Source organism: Onychomys torridus, chromosome 9 (genome assembly GCF_903995425.1).
Source record: "Onychomys torridus chromosome 9, mOncTor1.1, whole genome shotgun sequence".
Classification (NCBI taxonomy): domain Eukaryota; kingdom Metazoa; phylum Chordata; class Mammalia; order Rodentia; family Cricetidae; genus Onychomys; species Onychomys torridus.
Genome location: NC_050451.1, coordinates 83,711,589 through 83,727,334, shown reverse-complemented (window position 1 = coordinate 83,727,334; position 15,746 = coordinate 83,711,589).

The following is a 15,746-nucleotide window of genomic DNA, read 5'->3' as shown; positions in this document are numbered from 1 at the left end:
AGGTAGACAATTAAGTGTTAAGTAAAGCAAGTGACATTTCTGTCCTAAGAATCTGAAGAAGTCCTCAGGCACACACTAGTGAGAACCCTTCACATTCAACAATATTATTCTTGTTAATAGTCTTGCTTTAAATATTGAGGTTATGATCTTATTTTGAACTAACAAGCAATTAAATTTTAAGTGACTGAATTAAGGAAATTAATGAAAACTGCATTTACTTTAGCCAAACTTCATCAAAACACATTGGCTATCCAGTACCAGACTGTAAGTCCTAAAATATACACACTAGTAACATTATATGGACTGAAAGATTATAATTAGGAATTTATGTATATGTATGTGTGTGTCTATGTATATGCATATACATTAATACATGAAATAATAGCCAAAAGCTACACATGATTTTGAGAAGGATCAGGGAAAGGGTATATGGGAGGTTTGGAGAGATGAAAGGCAAGGAATAAATATCATTATTTAATAACCTCAAAAAATCAAAAACAAATTTAGCACAATTCTGTATTTCTCCTCTTAATAATATTAAACGGCATGCACAGTGTTTTTCATCCCTTTAGTAAATGCGGTGTGGTAGTGAGCTCTTTAACTTTGCAGTTTGCAGACATATCTCAACTGACCTATGCCTTCTCCCTAAGGAGAATATTTTGAATTGTCCCCCTGTCGGTGTTTATCTTCTCCTGGAATCACCCTGATACTTTCTTAAAATAGTATTATCCCTCTCTTGCTGTTCTAATCTGCCTTCTCAGTTTTCCTTGTTTCCTTCATTTCTAGTTCTTTGTCATTATCTCATTTCCCCTACTTCTCTGAACCACTTTCCCATGTTCTGTTCTCTTTTTACTACCTCTCTGTTTTCTATTGTAAATTTTAATTAAAATATAATCACATCATGCCCCCCTTCCCTTTCCTCTCCCCAATTTTTCCCATGTTACCAAACACCCAATTCAAAGTTTTGGCCTCTACTCTTCTGAATGTATATGGCACATGTGTAAAAATATAAAAAATATGAATATAACCTGCTGAGTTCCTTTAATGTTGCTTGTATATATATGACATCAGGTTTATCTCTTGGTATTGGATAATGAATCTGGAGACTCACCTCCTATAAAAACCCAAACTGTCTTTCTCTGTAGTTTTCAGTTGCTTACAGTATGTTGTTCTTCAGGGGTGGGGCCTGTGATATTTTCTCCCTTCTATGTTAGTATATCTATTGTTATCCACTCTCTCCATATTCAATTTCTTGGCAATTATTTCTGTTATTTAATGAATATACCCTACAAAATTATTTTTTTAATAAATGGATAAGAAAAATCTCATGATGGAAAACTGTGACCAAAAAACCAACTCTTCAACTTTATTATGAATGGATTCTTTGCTGGCAAATATTTGTTTCTCTAAAGAGTAGGTTCCTGTTCAGTAGAGCAATTTAAAGCTCTCCCTTATCTAGCAATACTGAAAAAGATATATTTTTAGACATATCAGTATTAAGAGGTATGAAATGTAATACTCATTAAGTTCATTTTAGAAGAAAAATTATGCATAGGTAAGTGTAAACGTCAATGTGTCTTGAAATAATATTCGGTACATCTATTGCATGGGGATGTAGTCTATTACTTTGGTTTTTGCTGAGAGTAAATTATTATAGGTTTTTCAATGTCAGAATAAATTGTTAGTTTGCATCCAATTTCATTTACAAAGAGATCTTCTATATGTATAATTATATAGCCAGACACAATGCTATAAAAGTATTATTGAGATCCAGGCAGTGGTGGTGCACACCTTTAATCCCAGCACTTGGGAGACAGAGGCAGGTGGATCTCTGTGAGTCTGAGTCCATCCTAGGCTACAGAGTGAGTTTCAGGAAAGGTGCAAAGCTACACAGAGAAACTCTGTCTCAAAAAAAGTATTATTGAGCAAGACTGAATATTTTATTCTATTATATGGCAAAACTATTTGTTTCTTCCTATTGCCAGTTGAGAATATGAAGTTCTAATCCTCTGCAATCCTGCTCATGATGACCAGTATCTCTCTGATTCAGTCCCTTGACTGTTTACAAGGAATTTTATAATAGAGTCTAGCTCCATGAGCATTGTGAAGAATGCAAAGTAAACTGCATGCAATTATTTCTGCTAGTTGATAAATGTTTAATGTGTGTTTCCTTTGAAGAGAATTTAGAAGTAAAACAAAAGCAGACTTTGGAGTATTTATATCCAGTGATGATGGAAAAGTTAAATTACCATGAGTGGTCACAGATATTTTTTAACCTAAAATAAAGTCTCAGATAAAATTTGTATTTAATTAGCAATGTAATCACATTTATTTTAAGACTCAAATCCCATAGAAGAAGTTTTTTTTTTTTTTTTTTAACTACATATATAGATTTACAGGGAACATAAAATCATTCCCTGGTGCTTCTTCCTCTTTGTCTGACTTTTGGTGTGCATGAATGGTTCCACATCTAATTATGTCATAGTAAGAAATTATCTGTCATCCTTTACTAGCCTCTACTGAAATTTCAACCATGTGGTACTTTGGGTCTTGTATGATATTGGTGAAATTATTAAGGCCACTCTATGTAGTTAAAAGGGAGGTTTATTTTGTGGGTTATCTTACAAATTAAGCGATAGGTTGCAGGGTCTGGGAAAGGTATGGCGCAGTCCAGCAGTATTCTCTGGAGAACTCTGCTTTGTCTACCTCCAGCATCCAGGGTCCTGGAACCAAGAGAGGCCTCTCCTTTTGATCCTGAGTCTTCAGCATCCTCTCACAGTCCGGCATTGTAGGAGTGACCATTACTGAAGCCTCAATAGGGGTTGGAACTTCCAGGCCAAGGCTGGAATGGCTGCCCACTACAGTATTCTGTTTTCTCTTTATCCTTGTGGACGCTGAGGTTTGATAACATGTCCCCAATTCACAGTGACTGCTTCTGAGTGGATGTCACCATGTTTAACTCATTCTTCACCTGAACTTTTCTGACTATGCCAATCTTTCTGAGTTTCTTTATGGAATGTGTGACCATTAACCCATTGCCCCAAGATTCAGTGATTGTGAGCTATATATCTTTCTTCCTTCCACAATAGATTAAAGGTACTTTTAATATATCATATCTGAATTCTGCATTAAATGAACTTATGCATATTAGAGATGGATAAATGCTTCAGAACTTTCTGTAATCATACTCTAAGATGGTAAGCTCCCTGCTATTGCCAGGTGTCAGTGCCAAGAACAGGTAAGACAATATTTTCCTGGAATGATAACATAGACTGAATTTGAGGTTTAGGATACTCCATGCTTTTGAATTGCTCCTCAGCTAACTTTGTCTTTTTGTTTTCTTATTGTCTTCATCCTGTGCTGAGGATGTGGTTTCTTTAGAGGGATCCAGAGAGACTGTGCTCCTTACAAAATTTTACTCAGGGTCTTTCCAATGACTTTTCCTATGACTAGAAAGTACAACCATTTCAAAATATTGCCTCTTTTCCTCTAAATTATATATATGCACATATATATACATAGTTGTCAATGAGATGTGGGAAAACAACTTTATTGAATATGTTCGACTATGTCAATCACTTCTATTTGTGGGTATCCCATTCTCTTTATGTACCAGTCATCCATGACTAGTCATTCAAATTATGAAACAAGCTATACCTTCTTATATAATGACTATAAATAATGTTTTTTAACATACCATTAATTGGACATTTTATTTGATTTATTTTTGCCAAAATAATGACCACCTTTTTTCAGAATCAATTATTGTTATCTCTCTATATATAAAAGTATAACATAAAGTATAACATTAAAAAATTAGCCATTGTTGGTAACCATCGAGGTATAAGTTTGGGGAAACTTAGGGGAAAAAAAATGAAGTGAGGAAGTTGTTTCCAGAAAAAAATGAACTGATGTGGAAACAAAAACATGCAGTATCTGCTACTTGATTCTCATAAAAAGAATCAAGCAGAAGCTAAAACTCTGAAAAGAAAAACAGGCAGCAGAAAAGGTCCTATGTAGTCATAGCTACTTCTTGGGAGACGTGGTACATGCAAAAAGTCAACATGCAACACAATGCTGTCTCCAGTCTTGCAGCCATATCTGATGGATGTAGCTACTCTTCTGCATTTTTTCTCATTTTTCTTTATTAAGAAATTTTCTACTCACTCTACATACCTTCCACAGATTCCCCCTCCCCCCCTCCACACCCCAGCCCTCCCTCCCAAGCCACTCCACATCCCCACATCTCCCAAATCAAGGTCTCCCATGGGGAGTCAGCAGAGCCTTCCACACTGAGCCTAGGCAGGTCCAAGCCCCTCTCCACTGCACCAAGGCTGTACAAGGCGTCACACCACAGGCACTGGATTCCAGAAGCCTACCCATAGACCAGGGACAGATCCCGATCCCTCTGTCTGGGTACCTCCCAAACAGTTCAAGACGAACAACCATCTTCCTTATACAGAGGGCCTAGTGCAGTCCCATGGGGGCTCCACAGCTATTATTCTATAGTTCTCCTCTACAATTGTTATGAGAGGACCAAGCCTCAGCAGACACCTCCTGCAGTAGACAGAGGGTAAGGCAATGCTGAGTGCCAATTATCATGACTTCTGGATCTGTCTGTCTGTTGGTCCATCCATCCATCCATCCATCCATCCATCCATCCATCCATCCATCTACCGGCTATCTATGTAGATGTTTCTCTAGATATTATCTAATTTGTACATAGATTGTGTACTACCTTGCTTTTAATAATCTTATGAAAAGCAAACATTTAGCTAAAAGGAAACTTTATCATTAATGATAGCTTGAGAGTTGTGAGTTTTATGTGGAAAATCATATATTAAAAATTGGTGTAACAAGAAACTGGAGAGAATGCTCAATAGTCAAGAGCACCTGCTGTTTAATCATGTGCCAGTTTGACCCCAAGCACCCACAACTGATGGCTCAAAAATATTTATTAACTCTAGTTCCTAGATTTTTGACAAACTCCACAAACACAGACAGATAGATAAACAGATACACACATACACACACACACACACACACACACACACACACACTCAGACACACACACATCTTAAAAATCAGTGTAACTTAGGTCCTGGGACTTGGTCTGGGATCCATGTGCATTTCCTCATGGGTAGATAAAATGTGAGTTTTCTTTTTCCAAACTCTATCATTGGCATTGTCTTACCTATCTTATAGTCAGAAATGCAATAAAAAGTACTGGAGCAGGGCAGCTGACTAAAAGAACAAAGCCTTTTTCTTGAGCGTCCTAAGAGGAGTTTGAAAATAGATGACTGAGTTGGAAATTCATTTTTAAATCTTACAATGTATGTGTCAGTGCCTCAAATTTTACTGTAACCATGGAGTCATTGATACCAGAGACAGTCTCAGTTATGCGGTACTTGGAAGAACTAACTAAATAAGTAACTTAGAGAGCACAAAACAGAGAGTACCTCTAAGTGAACATGCATATTTCCTCAGCCAGCCAATGCTAATATGGTATATATAAGAAAAAAAGTGATACTATTCATGGACATCATTAAAGACTCCAATGGAAAATCAACTGTTACCAGCATAGAAGAGGAGGAAGAGGAGGAGGGGAAGGAAGAGGAGGAGGAGAAGGAGGAGGAGGAGGAGGAGGAGGAGGAGGAGGAGGAGGAGGAGGAGGAGGAGGAGGACAGTGCTTTGAATTCATACATAAGTGCATACCAAAATAATTTAATTTTATGTAGGTTTATCTCAGTATGACTATGAATGTATATTTTAGTTCTAAATATTTAAAATTTCTTAGATTTTCATTTATCCTGTGTATCTTATGCATATCATTTAATAGCAATATCATGTGAAACATACAGATTTGTAACATCTTCCTGCCTCATGTCCATTCTAAAAAAATTAAGTCTACCTATTAAAGTATTGTTATTCAAAGAGGAATCATTTGAGAAGATTTTAATTCTACCTAAAGAAATTCCCAACAATAATGGTAGACAAGTGAAACAGGAAATGTCACCATTCCCAAATGTCCTTGATCCTGAGGCACCAAAACCTCTGCCAGGTAGAAAAAAAGATACTGTATCATTGCTGTGTCACTAGGATGTTCTGTGCCAGCTTCCCTGCCCACACCAAGCCGAGGTTACTTTTGCTTTCTTCGCAGGCCTAGAGGAAAAGGCAAACACCACAGTAACTATGACCACGCAGCCTGTGTGCATGCCATTGAATTCCTTCTCTTCAACTGCCCATGTTATTGTTGAGGTAGCTGTTTCAGTAGCATTGTGGTCATTTTCTCAGTGCTTTATTTTTAAGATGCGTCTGGGGAAAATGAGAAGGAAACAAAATTGTGTGGGTATTTAAATGAAGAAGAGAAATTTCAACTGGAGTTCAAGACTCAGACCCTCAATCATAGTTAAGAAAACTTCCTGTGAGAAACAGGGCCAAGGGGACCCGAAATCGACCAATAGCAGTCAGTCTGGTGATTGTCATTTCCCTATCATAAGGAATCCCCAGTGAAGAACAGCTTTTCAGGTTTGTTTTCCTTCAGACATAGCCCTGTTGAATTTGTATCAAAGATATGTATGTATTTTTACAGCCATCTGAACTTACGGTATTTAGTACTATTAAAGGAAAAACTTTGGATTTAGTCCTGTTTGCTATTTTTATTTTCTTTGAAGGAGGATGTAACCACATAAACTAAGAAATAACCCTCCCCTGAAAAGAAATCTTACCCTCCTGATAAAGAAGCTCAACCAGGTTACACTTTCCATTCTGGCACAGTCCCAAGCATCCATCTACACCCTGCTTCTGAGAAAAAACACAAAAATCCTTTGTCATTCCCTCTCTTATCTCCTATAACCCCCCTACATACAAGCATGTGTGTGCACATGCACACACACACACACACACACACACACACACACACACACACACACACTTTTCCAGAAGACATAACCTTCATCCCAATGGAAAGGTCGCTTGCCCCTCTGTTTGTTTCTTTCTGTGGAGATCAATTTCAGTCTGCCTCATTTTCATGTTGCTTCAAACAATCCTGATCTCTCATCATTGTTTTATTTTGAGTTTTAAATGAAACCTAGTGATTTGATCCAAACCCACTGTGGATGTATAAGAATACAAATGTTTGTCCTTATATTACTAAAGATCATATTTTTAAATAAAAAGACAAGAAACCAATTTCAGTTTAAGATGTCCAACTTTTAATCTCCCCTAATGGAAGTGAAATAAATGATCATCTAAGGGATTAAGAATAATATTCTCTCTCTTTTACTCTCTCTCTCTCTCTCTCTCTCTCTCTCTCTCTCTCTCTCTCTTTCACACACACACACACAAACATTTTTTCTCTCAAATATATGGCTTTTTTCATGAGGCAGTTTCATGGTAATTTATCAACTCTACATATTTCTTCCATTTTCTGCCCTCCAACAATACTTCACTTTAAACATTTTTGTTAATTATTAGCAAAATATAAAACTGAAATAGTGTGCTTCCATTCCCCATAGACAAAAAGAGTCATTTGATATCATCCAACTCTCTCTAGTTAGCCTAAAAACAATCAAATACTTCAAATGTCTTTATCTAGGATCAAGTATTTCTGTAATATTCTAATTAATTTTTATTTCCAAATATTATATAAGTATAAAGTATATTCAGCAAAGCCCTAATTATCCTAGCTAGCTCAATTGGATGTGTACTTATGTTTTCATATCTTCACTATTTATCTGTTCTTCACGAATATTATTACTGATATTGTTATTATGATTATAATTATTACCTTATATATCTTAAAACTCTTTCCTATAGGACAAAACATAAAAGTTAGATTTGATATTCATTTATTTTCTTCTTTTATATAGCCAAAGTATTTATACAAGCTTCTTATAAAAGACAGAAAACAGTGCAGACAGTTTGCTATCGGATCACCAAGTACTACTCTTGCCTGGGGAAGATAATATCTTCCACTTTCAGCAGCCCTTAGTTGCCTGTAGTTCTTAGTGAAGAACTGAGACCTCATGGGCTTTCGCCCTGTCCACATTAGCAAGTCTTTTTGTTGTCCTTGTTCATCTTCCCTGCAAGCACACATAAGTAACATTATTCATACTGAGCAAAGTCTGTTTAGGAATATGTATATATATTATACATATATGTATATATAATGGGTATCATGTAATGATTAATGAAAAAAGAGACCATGAATTAGAAACAGAGAGAGAAAGGAGATATGGGATGGTTTGGAGGACATAAAGGGAAGGGGAAATGGTATAATTATATTTTAATCAGAAAAATGAAAGAAATAATGAAAACAACAGAATGACAAAAAATTAGGCAGTGAACAACCATTAAAAATCTTGTCATATCTTTGTTCCTTAAATTTCCTGAATTAAGAATATTTGTTTTCCTTTCTATTCTTTATGTTGGCTATCTTATATCTTTGATGTGCCTTTTTTTTTCTGTCAGCATTCTCTGTGATGATTATATGCTTGTGGCTAATACATTCAAATATAGAGAGTGAGGTCTGTTGACTAAGATGACAAGAAGTTGGATATCAAACATTACAGTGATTCAAAGACAAATGATAGGCAGGCTGTCCAAAGCGTATCACTGAAATTAGGTCATATAATTTCAGAGTGTTTGACTTTTTCACATTCACCATTTTGAAAACATTTAGAAATGGTCACAGCACAAAGTAAAAGAAAATATTGTCAGTGAGAAAACTCTGGTAATATCCTCATCCATAGGCATCACCTCTTAAGTAAATACACAGCAGGAAGTGACCTGTAGACAGATAAAATTGGCTTTTGTGAAGAAAAAGGAATTAATACCTTCTTCTAGAGTCAAATATTAACTCAGTAATTATATATATATATATATATATATGTATGTATATATATACATATATATATCAGAAATCAAAGGTCAGTATTTTTCTTAAAGTTTCTATTTTTTTATTATATTTGTGTTTTAATTTCACATGTCAGCCATGGGTTCCCCTGTCCTCCCTATTCCCACCCCCGCCCTCACCTTCCCCCCAGCCCCTGCCCTCCATTCCCATCTCCTCCAGGGCCAAGACTCCCCTGGAGATTCAGCTCAACCTGGAGGATTCAGTACAGGCAGGTCCAGTTCCCTCCTTCCAGGCTGAGCAAAGTGTCCCTGTGTAAGCCCAAGGTTCCAAACAGCCAGCTCATGCACTAAGGACAGGTCCAGGTCCCACTACCTGGGTGCCTCACAAACAGTTCAAGCTATTCAATTATCTCACTCATCCAGAGGGCCTGATCCAGTTGGGGGCTCCACAGCTGTTGGTTCATAATTCATGTATTTCCATTAGTTTGGCTCTTTGTCCCTGTGCTTTTTCCAATCTTGGTCTCAACAATTCACGATCTTGCAGTCCCTCCTGTTTCTCGACAGTTGGATACCTGGAGCTCCACCTGGGGACTGGCTGAGGATCTCTGCATCCACTTCCATCAGTTATTGGATGAGAGTTCCAGCACGACAGTTAGGGTGTTTGGCTACCTAAAAAACAGGACCCTAAGAAAGACACATGGATCACCCAATGACAGAGAAATGGATAAGATCTACATGAACAACCTGGACAACAGTGGGAGTAATGAAGGGCAAGGTTCTAGGGAAAGAGAGCTTAGGGGAGCAGGAGATCCCAGCTAGATTAAGAACAGAAAGGGAAAACAAGGAATAACAGATCATGATAAATGAAGACTACATGAGAACAGGAAGAAGCAAAGTGCTAGAGAGGTCCCCAGAAATCCACAATGATACATCTACTGTAGACTACTGGCAATGGTCGAGAGAAAGCCTGATCTGACTTAGTCTGGTGATCAAAGGTCAGTATTGTTCCTTTGATTTCAGATAGGGTTATCTCTACATTTGTTGCATTTCTGACTTAGATGTATTTCCTAGTTTGCTTTGTGTTTCTGTAATAAAGACCATGTTCAAAGCAACAAGAGGAGGAAGGACCTTATTTGGTTACAAGTCCTGATCACAGTCCATAATAGTAGTAACTACACAAAGCCAAGGTAGAACTCAAGCATAGCAGGAATCTGGTGGCAGGGACTGAAGCATAGGAAATGGAGGAATGCTCACTCATGTCTTGCTCTCCATGTCTAATTCAACTTTGTTTATTATACAGACCAGAACAAGTTGCCAGGTTTGTCAGGGCCCACAGTGGTCAAAATCTCTCACATCAATCATTAATCAAGATTTCCGACAGATTTCCCTACAGCTTATCTGATGGAGACATTTTCTAATTTGAGAAATCCCTCTTCCTAGATTTCCCAGGTGACTCAACCTGTGGCAAGTTGAAGATAATAACACTAAAATAATAATAATGATAATAACAATAACTAGTACGACATACAACCATACATGGCTAGGTGCTTGTTGTCAGCACTCTGACTGAAGGATGAAGGCTGAATTTCTCATTCACACTGTCTTTCATTCCTCTGTGAGCATCTGTTTACTTGTATGTACTCTTGTCATTTTTTTCTCCTTCTCATCCACCCTAACGCTTCACTTGCATTCTTTAGTTCCTGCTGTGATTTGGGGAGGGGGGGCTTTTCTTGTATGTTTATTTTTCTCTTTATTCAATTTCATATTGGTTTTTCTTTCCCCTGACTATAGTGAAGCATATAAAGTGTAGAAATGTTTATGAAAAGTCAAATATTTCTGCTAAAAAGAGCAAAGGTCATCTAAGTGACAAGATTTCATAATTCATGCCATCAAATATATGAAGATATGAAAGAAAGATGCACAAGATCACAAGGACTGCTAATATGAATGAAGGAATTGAGACAGGAATGAACTTGTCACTTCAAGGACCAGAAAGAATGTATTGCTGGAATTTATAGATGGAGCATAATCAGTGGGTGAGTCACAGTTCCATAACAGATTGGGGCCGTTTCATGACTAGATTTGTGACCAAGGTAGGATGTGTGTATTTTCTTTTAAGTGCACACAGAAGACTCCTTGTATCTGTTCAGCTAAAGGACATAGGGGAAATCACAACTTTAAAGGATCTCTCTGTCTGTGCTGAAACATGAGAATTTTACTGAATTGTGTGCTGCTGTCTATGTGGCAGTAAGAAAGTTATGACAAGATAAAGGAGCAGTGTGAATATAGAGAGCAGAGATGGATAAATCACTCTACATAAGAGGATTGATAAATGCAAAGCTAGGTGTCACTAAATGAAACATTTTACCCCGTACTGCCAACGGTTCTTTTCCTTTTCATCTCTTTGATCCTCAGCAGGATTGTGCCCTGTCATTCATGTCTCATGCTAATATCAATGGAACAGTGACTTTCTTCTATCAAATCATGTTACATCAGTGGCAAAAACTATACTCTTTCTAAAATTATTCAAAGTAGAAAGTAACTTATCTTCTTTAACTCAATTTCCTTTGTTCTGTTAACTCTTACTGAAATGTAAAATTCCAGCATTCTGCAATGCCCTCTTTAACCAAGTCATTGCAATAAACCTATTGTCTTTTATCCAGGGAGTGCTGTTTCCTTTCTTCTCTGGTAAATTCTTCACTCTGTCTCTTCCTCCTTGTCATCCTGCTGTGTGAAATTTGTCTCTGATATTGTTGGTTGTTGCAAGACACTTATGAAAGCTTGCCTTGACAAGGTCTCTCCAACAGAGGAGGGGTCACTGACCTCTTCAACTTCCTTCATAATTAGATGCATTCCTTGTGTGGGGAGTATATAATTGTTTAAATAGACATTATATTTAGAATACTTTTATTTCACAGTAAAATTGCAAACACAGAAGAGCAATTCCTCACACATCCCTTGCTCCTACCAAGTACAGACTCAACTAGGTCAACATTCTGTACCAGGGCTGCACATTTATTAAAATTGATGAACCTACATTGACATTTAATTATAGACTCAAAATTATAGTTCACATGAAGATTCACTGCAAAACATTGAATAGCTTATGGATTTTGAAAAAAAAATGTAACATATATCTGCCATTACCGTATAGTAAGAAGGAATTTCAAAATCCCTCTGTTCTCGGCCTCTTCATCCTTTTCTGTCCCCAGCCCTTAGTAATTAATGTTATTATTATTTTTTTTTTACTGCCTCCATAGTTTTGCCTTGTGAAGAATGTCATCTTGCTGGATTTATACCAAATATAGCCTTTGAAGGGTTCGTGAATGTTGTAAAATCTATTTAAACTTCTTTTGTATCTTTATGAACTGATACCTCATTTCCTTAAAAACACATCATATTCTCTACTATCTAGGAGTATAACCACTTATTTATTAACTGTCATATTTCTATTCTTGTTCTCTCTCTCTCTCAATCCACACACACACACACACACACACACACACACATTTGTATATGTACCCTCTAGAACCATGACTCAAAAAGCCTTAAATTGACTCTGTCTATGGTGTTTTATCAGGTAAGCATAAAATGGATTAAAGAACTATTTATTTGCATTTTTCTAGTTGATATATGTATCCTACTTTTGATAATGTTATAGTTGAGTAGTTTTTGTTAAGTAGCCCTTCTATTTTAACATTCAATTGCATATTTTAGATATCATTCTATTACATACATCCAGTCAGCATTTTTTTGTCTTATTCTGCAGGTTATCTTTTTATTCTTTTCATTGTATATTTTGTTAAGTGGAACATAATAATGTCAGTGAAGCCCTGCTTGCCAAATATTTATTTTATATATCAATTCTTTGGTTTTACAACTAATAAATCCTAAATTATCATTTTTTCTCCACAATTCTATTTTAGCATTTTAAAATTATATACTTTTATTCAACTTTGAGTTAACATTTAGATAGAGTTAGGCTTGTTGGAAAAAAGTTTATCTTCCAGGTAGATGTCTAGTCTAGTACTCTTGGCTGAAAATACTGCTTTTGTCCATTGTATTGCTATTGCAGTTTGTCAGAGATCAGTTGTTTATGCTCATGTTGGTTTCTGTATGGGCTCTTTCCTATGTTCACTCATTAACATATAGCTTTGATAAATTCAACTATAAAGTAAGTCCTGAAGGTAGGTAGTACTAATCTGACAGCCCAGGTCATCTCCTTTAGTGTTATATGCTATTCTGTGTTCTTAGCCTCTTCTTATAATTAGGGAATTTCATAATCTGTTCAAAATTATAAGAAGAAACATTTACTACAATTATGATTAAGATTTTATTTCATTACAGATCAAGAAGAGATCAGCTGGTATTTTGACAATACGGAGCCTTCTGGTCAGTGAACTCAAAACATTTTTCCATCTGTTACTTCACATCTTTCAGTAGAGCATTTGTCCTGTGAAATGCAAGGGTTTTAATCTAAGTACAAAGCTTTGTACTGTTATTGAAAAAATAATTCTCAAAGTAAGGATGACAAAGTTTTCAAATATTTTGCTGCTATCATCACTCAAGTACAAAATTATCAAATCTACAAAATGTAGGATAGCATTGTCACAATATTTGATTTAAAATTACAGCTTGGCTTGCTGCCTTGCGGTTTGTGTGTGGGGGGATTAGAACTGTGGGGTTCCTCTTTCCCTCTGCACCTGTTGGCCACCATGTCAAGAGAGGAAAACAGAAGGGGTAATAGAAAGCTTTGTCCGCACAGCCTGTGAGCATGAAAGGAGACAGCTCGCCAGGAGACAGATTTCGGTGAATCAGTCAATTTTATTCCTGAGTATAAGGACTACATAGGATTGAGAAACCTGAGGAAAAATCCTAATTTGCATTAAGTGGCATGCTCCTCTCACAAGGCTTAGTATGTGGCAGTAGGTCCTATAGCAGTGTTCCTGGCACAAGTCTCCTTAGCAGGGATCTGTGCACAGGGTCCAGCTAAAGATGAATCGGGTATTAGTCCTCCAGGCCCAGAAACATTCTCCAGGTAAGACCAGGTAGAGAGCAGGAGGCTTTGCGGGTGAGAGGGAGCTCCATGTTACTGAGCTCTTGAGATAAACTGAGGAGGCCATGTGGAGGCTGAGACCTCTGTCAGCAATGTCTTCCAATATAGAATAAAAGTTGGCTTTGCTTAAGACAGAATTTCAAAAGTTCCTTTTTAAAATTTTTTAATGAAAATTTTTTTAATGTTAGCCTACAAAATCATTCTTCCCACTGTGATATTGTCATACATTTACTTCACATTACTTTGCTCTTATCCTTCCCCATGCTCCATATCTCCCTCAATCTCCCTAATTCCTCTTGCTGGTACCCTACTGGGAAAGGGTTCCCTCCTGCTTTCATTTCACAAATCTTTCCTTAGTCTCTCCTTTTTGCATTTCAATCGTGTTTCCCTTGAAGTAACTTCTTCCATTATCTCTCCTTTAAAGAATATCATTAAGGTTCTCTCTCTCTCTCTCTCTCTCCCTCTCTCTCTCTCTCTCTCTCTGTGTGTGTGTGTGTGTGTGTGTGTGTGTGTGTGTGTGCGCACGTGTATGTTTGTGTTTGTTTAGGGACTATGTTGTATACGTTGAAGTTAAAAAAAAATTCTCCTCATACTGTACAAAACCTGGAGATTATCCTGAGGTTTTCAAGATTCATGTCAAGCACCTTTATTCACTCAGGCGCCATTTCCTCCTTTCTTATACGTCCCTTTTCTACTTCACACACACACACACACACACACACACACACACACACACACACTTAAATGTTGAGTCTACATGTGAGTAAATAATATATTTGCCCTTTGGATCTGACTTATTTGTGTTAATAAAGAACTCCTAAATGTCGACCTCTATTTTCATCAATTTTCCTATAACTAACATGTTTTCATTTTTCTCTATGGTGGAACAAAATGTCATTGTATATGCTAGCTCTTCTCATTTATGTAGTTATCTATTATTGGACATATCTCATGTCAGGTTCAGTATCTACAGCTAGATATATTCTTTTCTCAATAGACTGGTGCTATGGCAGTCACCTGGAATGTGGCTCCAAAATTCTTTTGAGAATCTAGGCTTTAAGCTCCTCCCATCATTAGGAGAGCCACCAGGTTTTCAGGCTGATAATTATCTCTTTAGGTTAAGCTCCTGGATTCCTCAGGCAGGCCACCAGATATTTAGGACTGGAACAGTCAGTCTCCCAGTGGAGTGAAGTATAGGAGCAAGTAAGCAGCCTCAAGTTCCAAGGGGACCTTGTAGGATCTAAGCTCTAGATCCAGCCCTAGAAATACAAACAGCAGACTGACACTTCTGATTCCAAGTTTCAGAGCCATATTGCTGCTACACAAGTTTCACTACAGCCCACCTGTAGATTCTAACACCAATTCCTTCTTATAATTTGTCAGAGAGTGATCCCAGGTCAATGAAAGATGTCGTTAGTGAAGGACTTTCTGTGGCAAAGCTAGTTTAAAAAATATGGAGGAGATATTTAAGTCCTTAATCATGCAAACATTAACAAAAGACCACAAATATTATAAATAGTCAAACAATCAAGACCAATTCATCAAGTCATAACAATTGTAAACAATTCACTTTCTTCCTATCAGCACAACATCTAAACACACAAAACAAATATTATAAGAATGGGAAAAGAATTAAACACCAATACAACAGAAGGGGGAGACTGATATGCTACAGCAAAGAAAGTATAAATTATCGAAGACAAAACTTTCACTCCAACACAGATCAGTAATAGAACTGACAGCAGTTGTACCAGGCATAGATAGAACATCCATTCTCCAGGGGCTGTTTTAAGTCCTGAACTGTCAGGAATGAAGACCAGAACCAAGAACTGCT